Consider the following 17,423-nt stretch of genomic DNA (forward strand, 5'->3'; position numbering starts at 1 on the left):
CTTTTAGACGAAAGGCAGCTTTTTTACTAGCCTGTGCAACGCTGTCCGTCCGTTCACACCACGCTCCCCTGGCCGCAGGTGTTAGGGCGGTGCCAAATAGCTCAGGCCTTCCCTCGCTGTGCACACGCGTTGACGTCACTCCCTCCCTAGCCTGTCGCCGCTTGCCGCGTGTCATTGTTCTCGCTTCACACTCACTACCGCTCGCAAAGTTTGAGCGCACATCGAGTAAATAGTCTTTCTGCAGCGAAACCTACAGGAAACGCAACCCGCGTCCCATGCTTTGCGTTTCAAACAAACGTTCACTCGAGTAAATGCTACACCTAGTTTCTCCTAAACCCGTTCTTCCAGCACCCACTTCGACGGCCGTTTCAACCAGCTCAATGCCGTGCGCACCACTCCTGCATCGAATTCTGTCAGTGTTTTCTTCGGGCAGATGGTCCGTAGTTTTTTCAGTACTACAACAAAGCTCTGTGTTTAATCGCACAAAATATTGAACAAATTAAAGGGGGATTGCTGTCTCACTGTGAAATATCTTTAGTTGTTTGAGAGGCATTGTAGAAGCCATCTTTATGAAGTGATGTTTGTGTTCCCAAATATAAAGAACAGAAAACAATAGCCATTGATTAAAAAGAAAACCAACTATGAGGAGTCTTGCCTGTCGTTCAGTGGTTTAGAAAATAAAAAAAGGAAAGCTGGCGCGTAAGCTTGGGCTATATCAGTGGCTGCACCTAGAGGTATGGGAAGCAAACGAGGAATAAAAAGGGAGGAATTATTATTTTATTCAACTGGAGCAAACAACCATTACCAGTCAGCTTGACGAATTGACATATATTTTTAAATAGTGGGTTCTTCAAAAATGATGAAATAATAAAGTGAAATACAACACCTTATTCGCAGAAAAAAGCTAGCGATGTTTTCCTAAATGTCTGAAATCATTACTCTAGCCACCTGAGTCCATGCCTAAACAATATTTTGGGGAGTTGCCTGAAATAACTGCTTTTAGAAGAAGTTCTTGACCCCTAACGCTATATATACGCCCACAGAAAGTAAGCCTCTGAATCCGCGTGCCACATCTAAAGCCACAGGAGTCTGATAAATATTTCAACAATATATCGTGGAGCATGAGCTTGCCAATCAGTACCGTGCATACACAAACACCCTGCCGGTAAAAAAATTGTAGCACATCCAAGAAGTTATTGATCTTGAGTGCGGCGAAGCGTTCATCAGTTTTTCCGTTCGTGTGTCTGTCTGCATGCACATGCGTCCATGCATTCGATTGCCTTCGAGTATACAGATGGCGTGCGGGTAACACCGAAGAGACGCGAGCTAAGGAAGCCGAGCGCAAGCGTCTTCAACGCCCCCGCCTCTCTGCTTCATCCATGCCCCCACTAACGATCTGTCACGTACGGTGACTATTCAGGAGACTTTAGGAGGCACTTTTTCCTCGCGAACCTGGCACAACCCGCGCAGCAGCCAATCGAAGAGTGTGGGAACAGCGCAATCCAGAATATCCTCACTCAACTGCAGTTTGCACGTGCATCTATGAGACAGTGCCCTCTAACATGCTATTAGAGAGATACTGCATTCCTTTTTAAGGGGCGAAACTCCTTATTCCATGGGTAGTGCATCTGTGATGTATGTAGTAGTAATAGTAGTCGTCGTCGTTGTAGTAGTAGGTAGCCACTGCTCGTTTAGTCCTTGGCAACCTTTTGGTAACATATGATGAATATATGATGAAAAGATGCGAGATCGCAGTACTCGTAGTTTTTCCAATATTGACGGATGGACGGACAGACAGACGCTCAAACGGATGAACGCATAAACTCACAGACGGACAGAAGCAAGATTGAACGAACAGATGCAAGCATGGACGGATTGACGTACGCTTGGCCAAACTCACCATCATGCACTCCATGAATACGCTGTGATTTTTCGTCTCTTCTCTCAGTTATGCCACACGCAATACAAGGTCAAACTAAAGCACGGTGTAAGAATAAGTTGGGTAATGACGCTGCGCCCAGCGGCGCGTCCGCATGGTGTTTGTCGTGAGGGCTGTTTCCGTTTAATGCGACAGATTGCGTTCACAGAGAGTGGGCAAGGCGCTCACTGGTGAGCTAATCGATCCACGCGTATAAATTGCTGCAGAACCTCGCTGGTTTATTACGCTATATATACAGATGCACATGAATTTCAATGAATTAATACACTGTGACTTAGCTATAACGTAATTGATTGCCAAATTTTATAGGCAGCTTATTTGCTAACAGTGTTTTTTTTCATATAAATGCACCAAGAACAGCTAATGTTGGCTCACGGAAAGCGGTTGCATTTTGACGTGACAGCACTATAGATCTCGTTTCTTGAGAATTCTGGTGGCGGCAGTGTCGATTTTGGCATCTTCGGTTCAAAACAAAAAAGCAGTGCTGTCCGTGAGAGAAACTTTGAGGTGCTTGCAGTAAGCATGGCAGCCCGAGGGCTAAATCAAGCTAGCTATTAGGAAGGCAATAGCCTGTGTGTTTGTTTGTGTGTGTGTGTGTGTGTGTGCGTGTGTGTGTGTGTGTGTGTGTGTAACGTGCGTACGTGCGTGTGGATATCACTGCCATGTTTTGTTGGTCAGCCATATGAACAAATGCTTCGTCTGGAATCTTTCAACTAATGTATCAGGAAACTTACATGCATTCTATTAGGAACCTAAATTTACAGGCTACAAAGCCTTGGCAGTCTTACTGTAAGCTTCACGCAGATTTCGGCTTCTGAAAGTGTATGTAGCCTGATATGGGGAGAAAACTTCAACGGTTGCTCATATTCGACCCTGGGTTAAGCCTTACAACACCCATGTAGGGGCTGTTGGGTCAGTGGCATCAGACATACTTGGCACTATTTGATTAGGCTGTGCGGAGTGCACCTTCACGAAGTGGTTATGAGACAATGGAAGCAAGCGTACTTCCTAAAGCAGTATATTTTGCGCAGCTCTACCCTTACACTACCGACGCGTGACGCCGACATTCTCAATCCCCGTTTGATAAGGCATATAAGGATAATAATTAACCGTTCTTGTGTCAAAAGTACTATGGTCAGAAGTATACCTGCATTGTTAAAAGACGATTACGATTAAGTGCTACGGACATAAAGGAAACGAGCAAATCTGGCTTTACCACATCAAGCATGGAAAACTAAGTGTAATCATGACGGCAGCATCACAGAATTAGTATGTACAATGATTTTTGTTCTTTGGTTACACTACATTTGTTTTGCTTGGTTCAAATAGGCATAGATGAGGCAGCTCAAAAATGAGGCATCTCGATTTGAAAGAAGAAAGGACCTTTCCGGCGTGATGAAGAACTGAGTCGGTAACGCGTAGGCCCACACTAGTGTGCTGGTGACGAGCATCCTCCTCTTTACGTGGAGAAGGCCCATTGATGCAGCAGTCAAAGCGCTACCTTTTGGATGCGTGCCTGCTGATTCATCATCTCCATGCTATGTAAAAGCTGTCTCGACGCGCAATAACTTTTGTGTTCTTTCAGCGATCTTGTTAGGCACTTCAGATGCAGTTGAATCTTTTGACTCCCATTTCTTCCGAGAAGTTGGCAGTAGAGCCAGGCATTTTCGAGGAGCTTTCCTGTGTTCTTTTTTTTTGCTTCACTGTCATGTATGTTTGGCAGCCCTGTAAGATAGCAGGGTCAGCATCTGAAGTGAGCATAGGTCTCTTAGGTGTATGCAATGGGAAATTTCTATTGTATTCTGCATGATATGTGGCAGAAATCACTTCTGTCGGGAAATGCCTGGCGCCCATATGATAGGTAGGCTGTAAGGCTCCGTCAGCTTTCCAAATTGCCTGCCGCCACTTAACCAAGTGCTCTGGTTAACTACGTACAAATCCGATACCCAGACTAGAAATTTGGGATGCAGCACCACTTGCCCATTTCGAAGCACAGGCAGTGACAAGGCCGCTGACACGTACTCAGAGTCACATGCAGCCCTGAGGTATACGTGTGCTGAATCACAAATTACCAATTAAATGAACAAATGCTCTGGCAGAGCTCACAAACAGAGGGTGACGCGTTTATAAATCTCAAAATACCATGTCCTCACAGCTTTCAGAAAGATGTTACTTGGTGCGTGAATTTCAGAATCAGCGCCGTGCGAGTACCTGGCGCTACGTTATTATAATCAAACTCTAGTAACGCTGACATGGCGCCCCATACAGTAGCGCCATCTCAACTCGCGTGACAAAAACTACTTGTACCTCAAAGTCATTGGAGAACATAATCTGCCCGCGTCCTTTTTCTTGCGCGGAGCGGCGAGTGCCAGCCCCTAACTTATTTTCACACCGTCGAATAAGAGAGCTTCACCCCTAAAAAAAGAATGAAGTGCAGTAGTGCTTTTTAACTGGTCTTGCACACAATCGAAGTGCCTGTTTTTCTTCTACTTGACACAGTTGTACAAATATTATTTACATGAGCCTTTTTTAGTATTTTCTATGCAGATAAAGCCGACATAGATGAATATATTCCAGTGAATACAGCTCCTTCTATTAATGAATTTAGTTCCCAAAAAAGAATGCATCATTTCAAAGTGACATACTATTTGGAGCAAAAGAAAGTGCATGGCCGAACCTCTAAACAAACTCACAAAAGACGAAGAATCACTCACTTGAGGTGCAGAACAAGAAACAGCTTTCAACAAATTAAAGCAACGTTTGCAAAGCCCACCGATTGCTTTCGAGTATACAGATGGCGTGCGGGTAACACCGAGGAGACGCGAGCTAAGGAAGCCGAGTGCAAGCCCACTTCGACGAGACCGCTGACACGGAACTCCATACTAACGCAAGCAATATTGGTCTCGGTGCAGTACTCGTACAATGGCAAAATCTAGAATAAAAAGTGATAGCTTAAGCCAGCTGAACTCTCTCAAATGCCGAAAAAACTATTCCGCGACAGTAAAAGAGTGTTTGGCAGTGGTATGAGCTATCAGCAAGTTCAGACCATGCCTCTACGCAAGGCCGTTCCGTGCCGTCAGTGGCCACCACTCTCTTTGCTGGCTGGCGAACTTAAAAGACCCGTCAGGACGTCTTGCCAGATGGAACCTCCGACTGCAAGAATACGACATCACTGTTGTATACCGGGCTGGGCAAAAACACAATGATGCCGATTCCTTATCACGCTAGCCACTTGACTCTACTCCTTCAGAAGAAGACGACTCGACTCTTCTCTGTGTGACGAAAGCCTCACATAGTGCAGAGCATCAACGAGCTGACGCAGAACTGCTCCCATTGATCGAACACCTCGAAGGGCGTGCCGGCCAGGTCACACGTGTATTTAGGAGAACATAGTCTTCATTCTGTCTTCGTGAAAATGTGCTATGCAAAAGGAACTTTGGGCATAACAAAGAGAAGTTCTTACTCGTCATTTCGTTAGCAATGGGACCCGAAATCCTTGAAGCTTGTCATGACCAACCATCGTCTGGTCACTTGGGCGTCAGCCGGACATTTGCCAGAATTCATCAGAAGTATTACTGGCCCAAGCTGCTGGCGTCCGTGCAGAAATATGTGAAGACATGTCGCGAATGTCAAAGGCGCAAAAGACCACCACTGAAGACGGCTGGCCTGCTCCAGCCCATAGAACCGCCTGCTACACCATTTGAACAAGTTGGAATGAATCTTCTTGAACCCTTCCCAATGTCATCATCGGGCAAGAGGTGGATCGTAGTCGCCACCAACTACTTATCGCGGTATGCTGAAACCGGCTGCCTTGAGCGAGGAACGGCAGCTGAAGTAGCCAAGTTTTTCGTGCATAGCATAGTTCTTTGACATGGCGCCCCAAAGGTAGTAATCACCGACCAAAGAGCAGCCTTCACGTCAGAGTTTATTTATTTATTTATTTATTTATTTATTTATTAGAATACCCTCAGGGCCCGTAGGGCATTACAGAGGGGGTGGGTACAACATTTATAACACACAAGAAAAAAAAGACAAAATAAAGAAACAAGTGTCAGATGCGCAAATCAGGAAGGCAACATAAGTCAACTAAAATTTATAAGAATTCAAGCACATACAAGACAAAGATAGATAATGGAAACTGCGTATAGTTACAAGCATTGCTGAGAAATTGCAGTCTTGAATAACAAAGGGTCTGTTATTGTTACAACGGAAGAGTTGATGAAAGTTTGATGATAACGACGAACACCGGCCTTAGGAAAAGCACTGCGTACTATCCCCAAACGAATGGGTTAACGGAAAGCCTAAGTCGCTTGATGGCTGACATGCTGTCGATATACGTGGACTTGGAGCAAAAAACGTGGGATGAAATCCTGCCTTACGCAACGTTCGCCTATAACCGGACCCTCCAAGAGACCACCCGCGTCACCCCATTTCAGCTTGTCTATGGTCGCATAGTAAATTCAACTCTTGACGCCATGCTCCCAGTCGACAATGATCACTACGAGCCATCTGACATTGACAAATTTCTGCAGAAAGCTGAAGAAGCACGCCAGTTGGCAAGGCACCGAATACGTCAACAACAGTTCAAGGATGCGGACTACTACAACCCGCGCCGCAGGGGAGTCAAGTACCAGCCAGGTGATCAAGTATGGATCTGGACACCAATACGACGCCGCGGCCTGCCAGAAAAGCTCCTTCGACGGTACTTTGGTCCATACAAGGTCCTTCGCCGGCTAAGTGACCTAACTTATGAAGTAATCCCTGACGGACAAGAGCGTTCGAAACGGCAAAACGATGCGGAGGTCGTCCACGTTGTCCGCATGAAGCCATACCACGAAAGAGAATGAAGCATCTACCCCCTCGACTATTAACCTTCCGAATTCACGCATCGAGACGATGCGCATTTCGGAGCGGGAGTAATGCCACAGAGATTGCTTCTATTAACTATTTTACAAAGAGGACCAACGGGGCGCTATTTGAGCGTTTACAGTGCCTCGCAACTAACGAGACGTTATGTGAGCGTCTACAGTGCCTCGCAACAAACGAGACGCTATGTGGGCGTCTACTGTGCCACGCGCCAGCTCACGCATCTTGGGCAGAACAGCGCATGCCTCTGGGGTACGAGCACGAGCCGGGAAGACTGACAGAGTAGTTGTTCAGAAAGGGACACGTAGGCGGAACGCTTTTAGCAAACTCTTCTTTGTGACATAGCTACATTTCTGGGCACAAGTTCGCCCTCAATAAATCATTGTGTGTGTTCCATCTCTTGTATTACGTGACAATATTTCGGCGAGCGCTACCAATTTGTTTGTCACAAATTCCTTGCCGTCTCCCACAACCTTGCGTCGCGGTGATGGTATTGTAACAATTCAAGACTTAGACGTTTCCTCCGTCTTCGACCTTGACGGTGAAAGTGATTTGCAGCTTAATGCATTGACGCCATCTGCCCATTCAACTGTCCACGAAAACAATAACTTGTTCGGCCCTCAATTGATGGCGAACTTGAAGAACCACACCATGAGAAGCTTCTAGAACTTCTTCGCCAGTTTCGCGGCTCGTTCGATTGCCAGCAGACGTCCTTAGGCCGAACGCACACCGTTGGCCATCACATTAAAACCGGCTCCCAAGCGCCTCAGCGACAGCATCCGTACCGTGTATCTGCTGTTGAGCGTCATCTGATCACCGAGCAAGCGGCCGACATGCTTCAACAGGGCGTCATTCGGCCATCCAGCAGTCTATGGTATTCCCCTGTGGTAGTTGGGGGAAAAAAAGACAGCTCAATTCACTTTTGCGTCGATTACCGCTGTTTAAACAAAGCCACGCCTAAAGACGTATACCCTTTGCCGCGCATCGATTATGCTCTGGACTGCTTGCAAGGCGCTGAATTCTTCTCATCCCTAGACCTACGGTCCGGTTATTGGCAGGTCCCCATTGCATCATTAGATCGTCCAAAAACTGCTGTTGTATATATATATATATAACATCAACAATCACGCAAACTTCATTATATATGCGGATGACACGACCCTATTATTTTCTTCTAATGATATACAACATCTATCAGATATATTGAATGAAGCATTTTCCTCCCTCTCCACATGGGCATCAGTTAATTCAATAAAAATAATCAAACAGAACAAAAAATAGTAATATTCCTTCCTAACAAAAAACAAATACTTCTGCAGCCCTGCTCATACTTAGGTGATACTGCACTTGAGTACGTGGACACGTTTAAATCTTTAAGAAAAATTGGGGAACCCTTCAGCTTCCAGTTAAAGAAGCACTGACATCAAATTTACTCATGTCAAGTTTTTTGCATCGACGAGTAGCTATCAACCCCCTAGTAGCGATTCGCGACCTAAAATGCACCTGATGGACGAATGAGTATCTGCAATATAGATTATTACATTCGCTATTAAACGTGGTTTAAGATCAGTGAAAAGCCCGCCAAAGTGTTCTGCTGGCAGCGCTACTTCATAGCCACGTCGAGGCCACTGCACAGCTGATGACGCTTTCACTAAAAATGTTGACGTCATTCTAGCGTTTTGTCTGCTAAACGCACACGTTTAGTCAGTCCAGCTGTGTCTCCGAAGGCGTAAACATGCCTCTGTCGTCAACATTCTCGTCCTCGTCGTTTTCGTGGTCAACATCGGCAAGTGATGATGACAGCAACGACGAATTGAGTATCGCCGCAATTCACGACGATCCTTGCTTGACAAGCTCCGCGTTAAATGCAATGAATTTCTCAGTCCTGGCCGTACTGCCGGAGCTCAGGAACACCAACTACGCATCTCATGTTGCGGATGTTTGGCGAGTAAATCACTGCTTTCAGCTGCAGCAGGGCACACGGTAGGAATGGCCCCGGCCTCGAGAAGAGGCCTCGTACTGCCAGTGAAACCGAACTGGTTAGCCAACACAAGATTTACCCTGTAGCAGCTCGCCGCAGAGTGAAGGGAGCGGATGCAGCTGTTCTTCACAGGCGTCCAGTCCCTCTGTCCAACGGCTCGTTCGAAGTCAACTCACTGGCTGCGTTTAGGTTTGTGGCTTAGAAAGGCATAAAACGCCGCTCAACTCCAGCTTTCGCTCGACGTGCAGGTTCTAACTACGCAGCGATTCCCCGACTTTCTGGCACGCATTGTCGCTCTGATTGATCGTACTCACATGCAGTGGAGCACAACGCAAGTCAGTCGATGCGAGACGATGAATCGAACGCAAGCATCAACACAGCAAGAAGAGCCACTAGTGTGAGCATGGCGGGCAGTCGGCTTCAAACACACTCGAAGATCGTCGATGACATCGTTACTAGCGTATCGTCACTCAAGATGGTATTCGTGGAATGTATCGCAGCGAACACGTAGCACTAGTGTCGATTAAGCAGGACAGTCTATTTTTAGTTTTTTTTTGTTCGTAGCTTTTCTACGCTGTTTCACGTCGAAATAAAAGAACTTTGACGCGACAGGCGTCATTGATGACAGTCCTTGATGTCAGTGCTCCTTTAAAGAGTTGAACGATATAGCAAAATCTGTCCCATAGTGCACCCTTCAAACGCTAAGTGCATACATGTTAATGTTTTTGTTACACACACACACACACATACACACACACACACACACACACACGCACGCACACAGAGTTTATCATTTTTTCGGAAAAAAATGATAAACTGCCGACTTGTTCATTTCCTTGTAATGAATAATTTGCTCGATCCATATCACTGCGGGTTTCGAGAGGGTGGACCACCACCAACAACCTTGTTCGTATTGAGGCACAGATCAGAGACGCTTTCGTAAACAAACAGTATTTTCTCTCTGTGTTCCTCGATATCGAAAAGGCCTACAATACAGCATGGCGATTTGGAATATTAAGAGACATGTCCCATCTGGGCGTTCATGGTAGAATGTTTAGTATAATCGAAAGTTACTGGTCAAATCGGACATTCCGCGTTTGAGTGGGCAGTTTTCACTCTCAAACATTTGTCCAAGAAGTAGGCGTGCCGGAAGGTGGTGTAATTAGTTGCACACTTTTTATTATCAAAATGAATTCCTTGTGCTTGTCCATTCCTCGCAATATGTTTTATTGTATAAATGTCGACAACGTCCAGCTTGGTTTCAAGTCTTGTAATCTGGCCATGTGTCAGCGGCAGGTTCAGCTTGCTTTGAACAACGTCTCAGATTAGGCAGAAGACGAAAACGAGTTCCGACTGAATGCACAGAAAAGCACATGTGTCTTGTTTTCCTGGAAGAGGGGCATTCATTCAGAACTCGATTTTCAGCTGCATGGGCAACGTCTTTCTGTTAATACCGAACAAAAATTCTTAGGCCTAATCTTGGACACCAAGCTAACCTTCATACCACACATCAAATATTAAAAAAACAAGTGCATAAAAGCTATGAACGTTCTAAAAGTGTTGTCACGCACTACGTGGGGAAGTGACAAAAAGTGTTTAATGAATTTGTATAAAAGCCTGAAGCATACCCGCCTAGATTATAGGGCAATACTCTATCAGTCTGCGACATCTATTGCCTTCAAAATGCTTAAGCCTGTTAATCTTCTAGGCATCCGTCTCTCCACGGGTGCTTTTCGCACTAGCCCTGTGGAAAGCCTGTACGTGGAATCAAACGAATGGTCGCTCCACCGACGGAGATGCTTCGTGTATTTAATATATTATCCTAATGTATATGTAGACAAGGATCACCGATCACATTCCACAAATAATTACATGTCAAGCCTTGCTTTGTGTGAGAAACGGCCTTCTATGAGACAGCCCTAATCACTCCGTGTGAGGGGCCTAGCGAAGAAAACCGGTGAGCCACTTGAACACCGTTTGATGGCTACCGCTATATGCCTGCCCCCGTGGCAATGGCAGGCGATAGATTGCGATGTGTTTTTCTTGGAGGTTACAAAGCATGCACGAGTTGCACATATCCAGACATACTTCCTAGAACTACAACAGAAATACACAAGTCCTGAGTTCTTTACGAATGCTTCAAAGTCAGAGACTTCTGTCTCGTATGCAGCCGTCAGTCCATCCTTTTCGGCAGCCGGTGTTCTGCGCTCTAATTCAAGCATTTTCACAGGCGAAACCTATGCTATACTTGCGGCAGTTAAACACATAAGGCAAGTAAAATTACAAAAGGCAATGATATATGCAGATTCCCCAAGCGTAGTAAAAGCTCTAAAAACTTCTAAAAGCACAAAAACTCTGTCCTTGTCTCGCTCTATTCGTTATTATGCACAGTATATTCATCTAAGCAGCATGTTGTAGTCTGCTGAGTGCCAGGACGCCGCGAAATTCCAGGCAATAATCTGGCGGACCAGCTCGCTGGATCCACCGACAAAACCACTTCCAATACATCGATACCACTTCCTCCATTCGACCTGAAACCTGTTCTAAAACGAATGTTCAGGGGTTATTGGCAGAGCACTTGCGACACACACACAAGTAATAAACGGCATGTCATATAGCCACAACTTGGTCATTGGCAGCCAGTAACAAAATCACGCCGCACAGAAGTAATCCTTACAAGGTTAAGAACAGGACATACACACACACAACACATTCATTTCTTTTGTCAGGGGGCGATCCACCTTTGTGTGATAGATGTGGAAAAGCACTCAGCGTACTTCACATTCTACTCCAGTGTAAAGAATTAGACACGCTGAGAAGACAAGACTTTTCGTTACCCTACCGACAACAGATACCACTTCATCCTGCGATGTTCATCGGTAGGGAACCACTTTTTACACACAAATCATTGTTGGTTTTTTTTAAGAGAACTTCGTACTTTTCATATCATATACCTGGGTATTTTGTAGCACGACATATTCAGAGAGGTATCTGCTGCGGTGGCTATACAAAACAAAGCACTTGCCTAACGGCCTTTGAACGCAACGATGTGAACAATTGAGGCACTTTTGCTAATTCTCTACATGTCCACCATAGTTTTTATTATCACAAACTTTGTCATCTATAACCAACACTCACTTTCATGGCATGGTCATGATTTATTACTTCTATGTTTTAGCCGCCGGATCGCGAGAACTTTTCAGCCCCTATACAGCTGCTTATCACAATGATTGTCCATATCTCTAGTAAGATGAATTTGTGCTCTTTGGCCATGAGATGGTCCTTGTGCCACGAAACAACAAACATCATCATCATGTTAGGAACAACAAGAACACAAATGGGCAATTTTAACGCGCAAGCATGAAGAAATACCCGGCATTGGTTGTGTCGACTCGACGAATGCAAAGAATAAATGTCATGGTCCCAGTTGGAATTGAACAGAAGCATTCTGCGTGGCAATGAAGCATTTCACCTCAGACCTACGCTAGGGGCAGGAACTACTTTTCAAATAGACGCTAATATTCATCAAACGTCAATTGTGGTTGCAGTGCTGCCTACCCAATTTGTCATGTCAGCTTCTGGTGTTGCTTATACGCACGTTTCAGGTGACATAGATACGCAAGTGCAAACAACTTGTTATATATTGAATAGTGAGAGCTACAATTTTTTCACAATGTTACATATAGGACCTCACTTTGTTGCCTCCATTACCTCTATAAGAACGCTAATGCTAATAGAGTAAGCAAAATTTTCCTTTGGAAAAAAATTGTGGCCGATTATAACGTAAATATTCCTCGTTGCTTCCTTCCGCAATAGGTGTAGCTGTTTATGATTGATCCAAGTATTCTGAATTATGCATACATACTCTGTTTGTTACTCTGGGCGAGAAATGACGCGAAAATGACCCATGCCCAGAAGACCACTTATGAACAAGCACGTACAAAAAAAGAGACTTTATTTTCAATTTGCCATATTGCAGGGCATTGGAACTTCCATATTCATGAAAAATTTTCTTTGTGCCACAGTATGGACTACTTGTTGCGGAACGTCAAGAATCTGCAAAATTTTCTGGTACTTGTTATGGCGCATGGAAAATAAATAGTGAATTAATGCGTTGACCAACACCTAGAACATTTTGGAATAGCCGGAGAACAGGTTATATAAAGGTTATTCATATAGGCTGCCCGCCGATAACAGTTACAACACCTACTTATACCAGCTGTTCCGTGGAATTGTATGGGTATCAAAATTCTCAACTGGAGTATAACGACGTTTGCTATTTCTGCGCGTATGCAACTATGTGAGCGCAATCTTGCTAAGAGAGGCCGGGAGAGAAATAAGCAGCGATGCGGTTGTGTGCCCCTTCACCATCAGATATCTATTTTGTGCTCTAGAGGTCTGGTCAAGTTGAGTGAAATTAAATCAGCCCGACTGTTAACTCTTCTCAATCAGAAAAACCACGGACCTTCGCCACTTCCTTGATCCAGTGCATCGCGTCGTGGGACCAGCTTTAAAGCTGAGCTTTCCACTGCCCCGGGAGGCAACCACTTTATTTGTCGCCTTGTTGGAAGCTGCTGCCACCACTGAAAACTCACACAGGCAAGGTTGATCAGGTTTATCGTAGAGTAAGTGTAAAACCTTTTTTGGCGCTTCAAGAATGTGAAAGCTTTAAAACACTTCATCACATTCGTCGATTATAAGCAGATTCAACAGAGCAGTGGTAATGATACTCTTATTCGATAAAGTAGAATGGTTTTCCTGAAGCAGGAAGTACTTTAGTCGATTTTAAAACGTCTGGTCAATAACACCCGTATTAGTATAATAATGATATGTGGTGTTTAACGTACGAAAACCACCATATCATTATGAGAGACGCCGTAGTGGAGGGCTTCGGAAATGCCGACCCTCCGGGTTTCTTGAACATGCCCCTAATTTGAGCACACGGGCATACAGCATTTGCACCTGCTTCGAAAATGAATCCGCCGAAGCCGGGATTCAATCCTGCGACCTGGGGTCAGTAGCCGAGTACCTTAGCCACTAGACCACCGTGGCGAGAGCCCGTATCTGTATTGTCGTTCATTTTAATTTGAGGCCAGGCACAGGAAAATGAAATCATGGACGTATAGTCGAATGTACAGGGCTCCTGCTCAGTACTAGCGAGCTCCTCAGTACGCTCCTGCTCAGTGCTAGCAAGCTCCTCAGTACAACATCTCAAGGGGCGAATGCGTCGCAAAAGCAGCCCGCCCCGCAAAGAGTCTACAAGGCGAATCTTCACAGTGTAGGTGTAGAAAATATAACATGATATGACTTATTACCATGTTGAAAGAAATTTCCCTCAGTTGGTGGCTTCCCAGTGTGCAGCTGACGTGATCACTTGAGAATGAGGTTGGGGGGGGGGGGGCGGGAGGCTCATCTCCCTAACTTTCCTAAGTGGGGGCATTCAAGCTCCCCCCCTCCCGAACCAGAGAACGCCTATCTCACAACCAGGCGGCTAAGCTCTTGGTGCATACTTTCAAACCCATACGATCATTTTGTTCCGAACTGCCAATGCGTACATCTATCACGCCAAGTTTACATGGCGAAAGGCGTATCTGGGACGCTACAATATAAGAAAGTGCCTATTCACGTCGAATCCGCTTACAAAAAGCCGCCTGACCACCATCTTTCAATACAAAAAATTTTATTGAGCAGTGTCTCTGAAGAGCACAACACGATGCAGAAATCGGCCCAGTGAAGTGTTCTCAGATTCCACAAATTTTCATCAAGAACAAAAAGCGTTGAGCTCCGCTGCGAGTGCATAATTGCAATCAACAGGATGAACTATGATCCCCGTAAAAGTACGCGAGTTAGTAAAGTTATTACGCGTATTCAAGCGTGACGTCAGCTGTTTCGCTTGTAGCAGTAATTTGCGTGTAGTATGCCCGTAGCATGCGCCACGAAATCATTGTCGTACTTGCACAGGTGCAATGACAATATGAGTTCATGATGAAACAAGCGCCAAAATGTAAACTCAGAAAAGGCACAGGACACAGGACTTGTGTTTTTCTACATTTTTGTTTGTGTTTTTCTACGTGTTTCTTCTGCAACGGTTATGGGAGTATTTTTGTTGGTTATGTCACGTAGTTGATGATAACAAGGGTGGTTTGAGCTTACCTACATGCGTATTGTGCTTATACTCGTTTGTTTCACAATATAATTTTTTTTGTTGCTATCAAGTGCTCGTCCCTTGATCTTTCTGATTATTTGTATTTGTACTTTTTGACGCTTTTTTTATCACTAACCTGTACCAACATGCCCAACTGGCAGTAATCCTAAATAATTTGAGATATTACTTTTCATGCATGCATACACACACTGCCCGCATTGGGTATAAATGTAACGGAATACTATCGCAATTTGAAGAAACGCGCATGGACAGCGGAAAGCGTGGCTTCTGACGCAGTCGTACTGCGACATGCTTTGACTGCGCAAGGTGAATCTGTGCTTTCAGACGGCGTCACCATAGCACTAGAAAATCGTGGTTTGGTAGGCGCTTTCGCACTGCGTGTGCTTTACGAGTGCCAAGCATGACTGCCAAATGACGACATATGTGGTGCATGAGCGCAAGCCGGAGCGAGTTTTCAGCCGTACAGTGACACCGGTTGAAAGCACAAGTTCAGACTAGCGAGAGTCAAAGCATGTCGCATTAGAATACTTTGTGTTTTACGTCCCTAAACCACCACTTGATTATGAGAGATGCCGTTGTAAAGGGCTCCGAAAATTTAGCGCACCTGGTTTTTATTTACGTGCAATAACATTGCACAATCAATGGGATTCCACCCATTCGCTCCATCGAAATGCGTCCGCCGAAGCCGGGACTGAACCCATGTTATTTGGGTGAGCGGCAGAGCACCCTATAGCCACTGTTCCGCCGAAGCGGAACGGTAGGTCGCAGTTCAACTCGGTCGAAATTGACGCCCTAGGTTGTTCATGTTTCTTGCCATCGCGAGAGTCTTCTCGGTGTTTCAAAACTAATCAGCCCTAGTTTCGAGGAGATGAACAACGGGAACCATGCTTACAGCCGGATTAGGGTTGGCAAGTTTCGCGTTTGATGTGCAAGACGTCTACTAGCATGGTGGTTGAATGTGTTGCTTCACCACGCTTTCGACTGATGGCACCAACTGCTGCTTAAATATGGCGGCACAGAAGGAACTCTCTGTGTTGTGGCACATACGCTGCCGCACTTTCGGCAAGCGTAGAGCCGCGTCAATACTTATAGTATTGGTGATGGCAGAAAAAACACCAGGTCTGCGCGGAAGGTGCAGCAGAGTCACAGCGAAAGCTGGAAGAGTGGCCTTTCAGAGGAGGAAGAGGAGAAGAACAAGACAGAAGGCAGGGAGGTTAGGCAGGCACACGCTTGGTTTGCTACCCTACGCTGCAGTAATGGGAAGGATGAGATAAAGATGAGAGAGAGAGAGGAAAAAGAAGAAAAAGACAGAAAGAAAAAAATTGTCAGTCAATGGGCGGACGCGTATGCAGCACTGGCACTACACAAAAGGTAAAGGTGTTCACATAGGCCTGTAGTCTTCAAAAAGCACAAGACGGCTTTGACTGCTTTTTAAGCCGACGAAAGGTGAGGACGGTGTTCCAGTAGCATCAGCATAGAGAGTGGCCGATCGGCCTTTCAGAGCCTCTTCAAAACACTCATTGGGTAACTACTGTAAGCACACTTGCTTGATGCCCACAAGGGCCCGAATAATAAGCTTTAGGGTAGTATTCCCGCATTCGCTATGCTATTTTTGTCATTCTTCTGAGAAGCATGGTATGCGCCAAACACTTGCAAAAAATTTTGTGCCCCGCTGCACTGGTCTTGCGGCTAAGATACTCGGCTGCTGGCCCGTAGGTCACGGGATATCATCTCTGCTTCAGCGACTGAATTTTCGATGGAGGCGAAAATGCTGTAGGCCCATCTGGTCTGATTTTCGTAGGGTTAAAGAACCCCAGGTGGTCGAAATTTCTGGAGCCCTGCACTAAGGCGTCTTTCATATTCATATGGTTGTTCTGGGACGTTAAACCCCTACATATCCAATAATCAGGAACTTCGTACCAATTGTTGATTCAGTGGCTGACGACAATGAGGAATTATGGCTGAGGTGGGCATGCGCCACAGTAAATAGGAGAACAAGAACAAGCCTATGTAATGAGTTTGTGCATTCTACGGCCCGCTCGTTACGCTATTCGCATTGTGTGATGACTGGTTGTTCTTTCGCAGTTTTAAAACACCCTATAAATCGTAATAATGCGATAGCTTTCCCGGTATCAAGCCTGCCTAAGGCAAGTTTGCTAACAAGTCGCAAGCACCAGCTAGCTCAGTGGTAAAATACTGAGTTGGCACCTAGCGGACCCGAGTTCGAGCCCCAGTGTGTGTTTGGTGCTAGGTTTGCCAACAATTCACAAGCACGGGCGTATCTCAGTGGTAGAATGCTTGGCTTTCACTCAGCAGACCCGGGTTTCGAGCCCCATTGAGGTAGTTTTTTTATAATTTCGCACGGTGTGGTTACGGGCACCAGCGGCGGCGACAGCGGCGCAGAATTGCGCGTGAATCGAATTGCGATCTCATAACAGCTTTCGCAGTAAACAAGGGCATGCCAGTATCAG

The 17,423-nt window shown here is 45.5% G+C and overlaps 1 protein-coding gene across 5 annotated transcripts in view; it reads left to right on the forward strand.

Moving 5' to 3' along the window:
* LOC119178502 (uncharacterized) overlaps positions 1-17,423 on the forward strand; it is a 663,369-nt gene that overhangs the window by 215,052 nt on the left and 430,894 nt on the right. The window lies entirely within an intron of this gene.

Source organism: Rhipicephalus microplus, chromosome 1, assembly GCF_043290135.1.
Source record: "Rhipicephalus microplus isolate Deutch F79 chromosome 1, USDA_Rmic, whole genome shotgun sequence".
Taxonomy (NCBI): domain Eukaryota; kingdom Metazoa; phylum Arthropoda; class Arachnida; order Ixodida; family Ixodidae; genus Rhipicephalus; species Rhipicephalus microplus.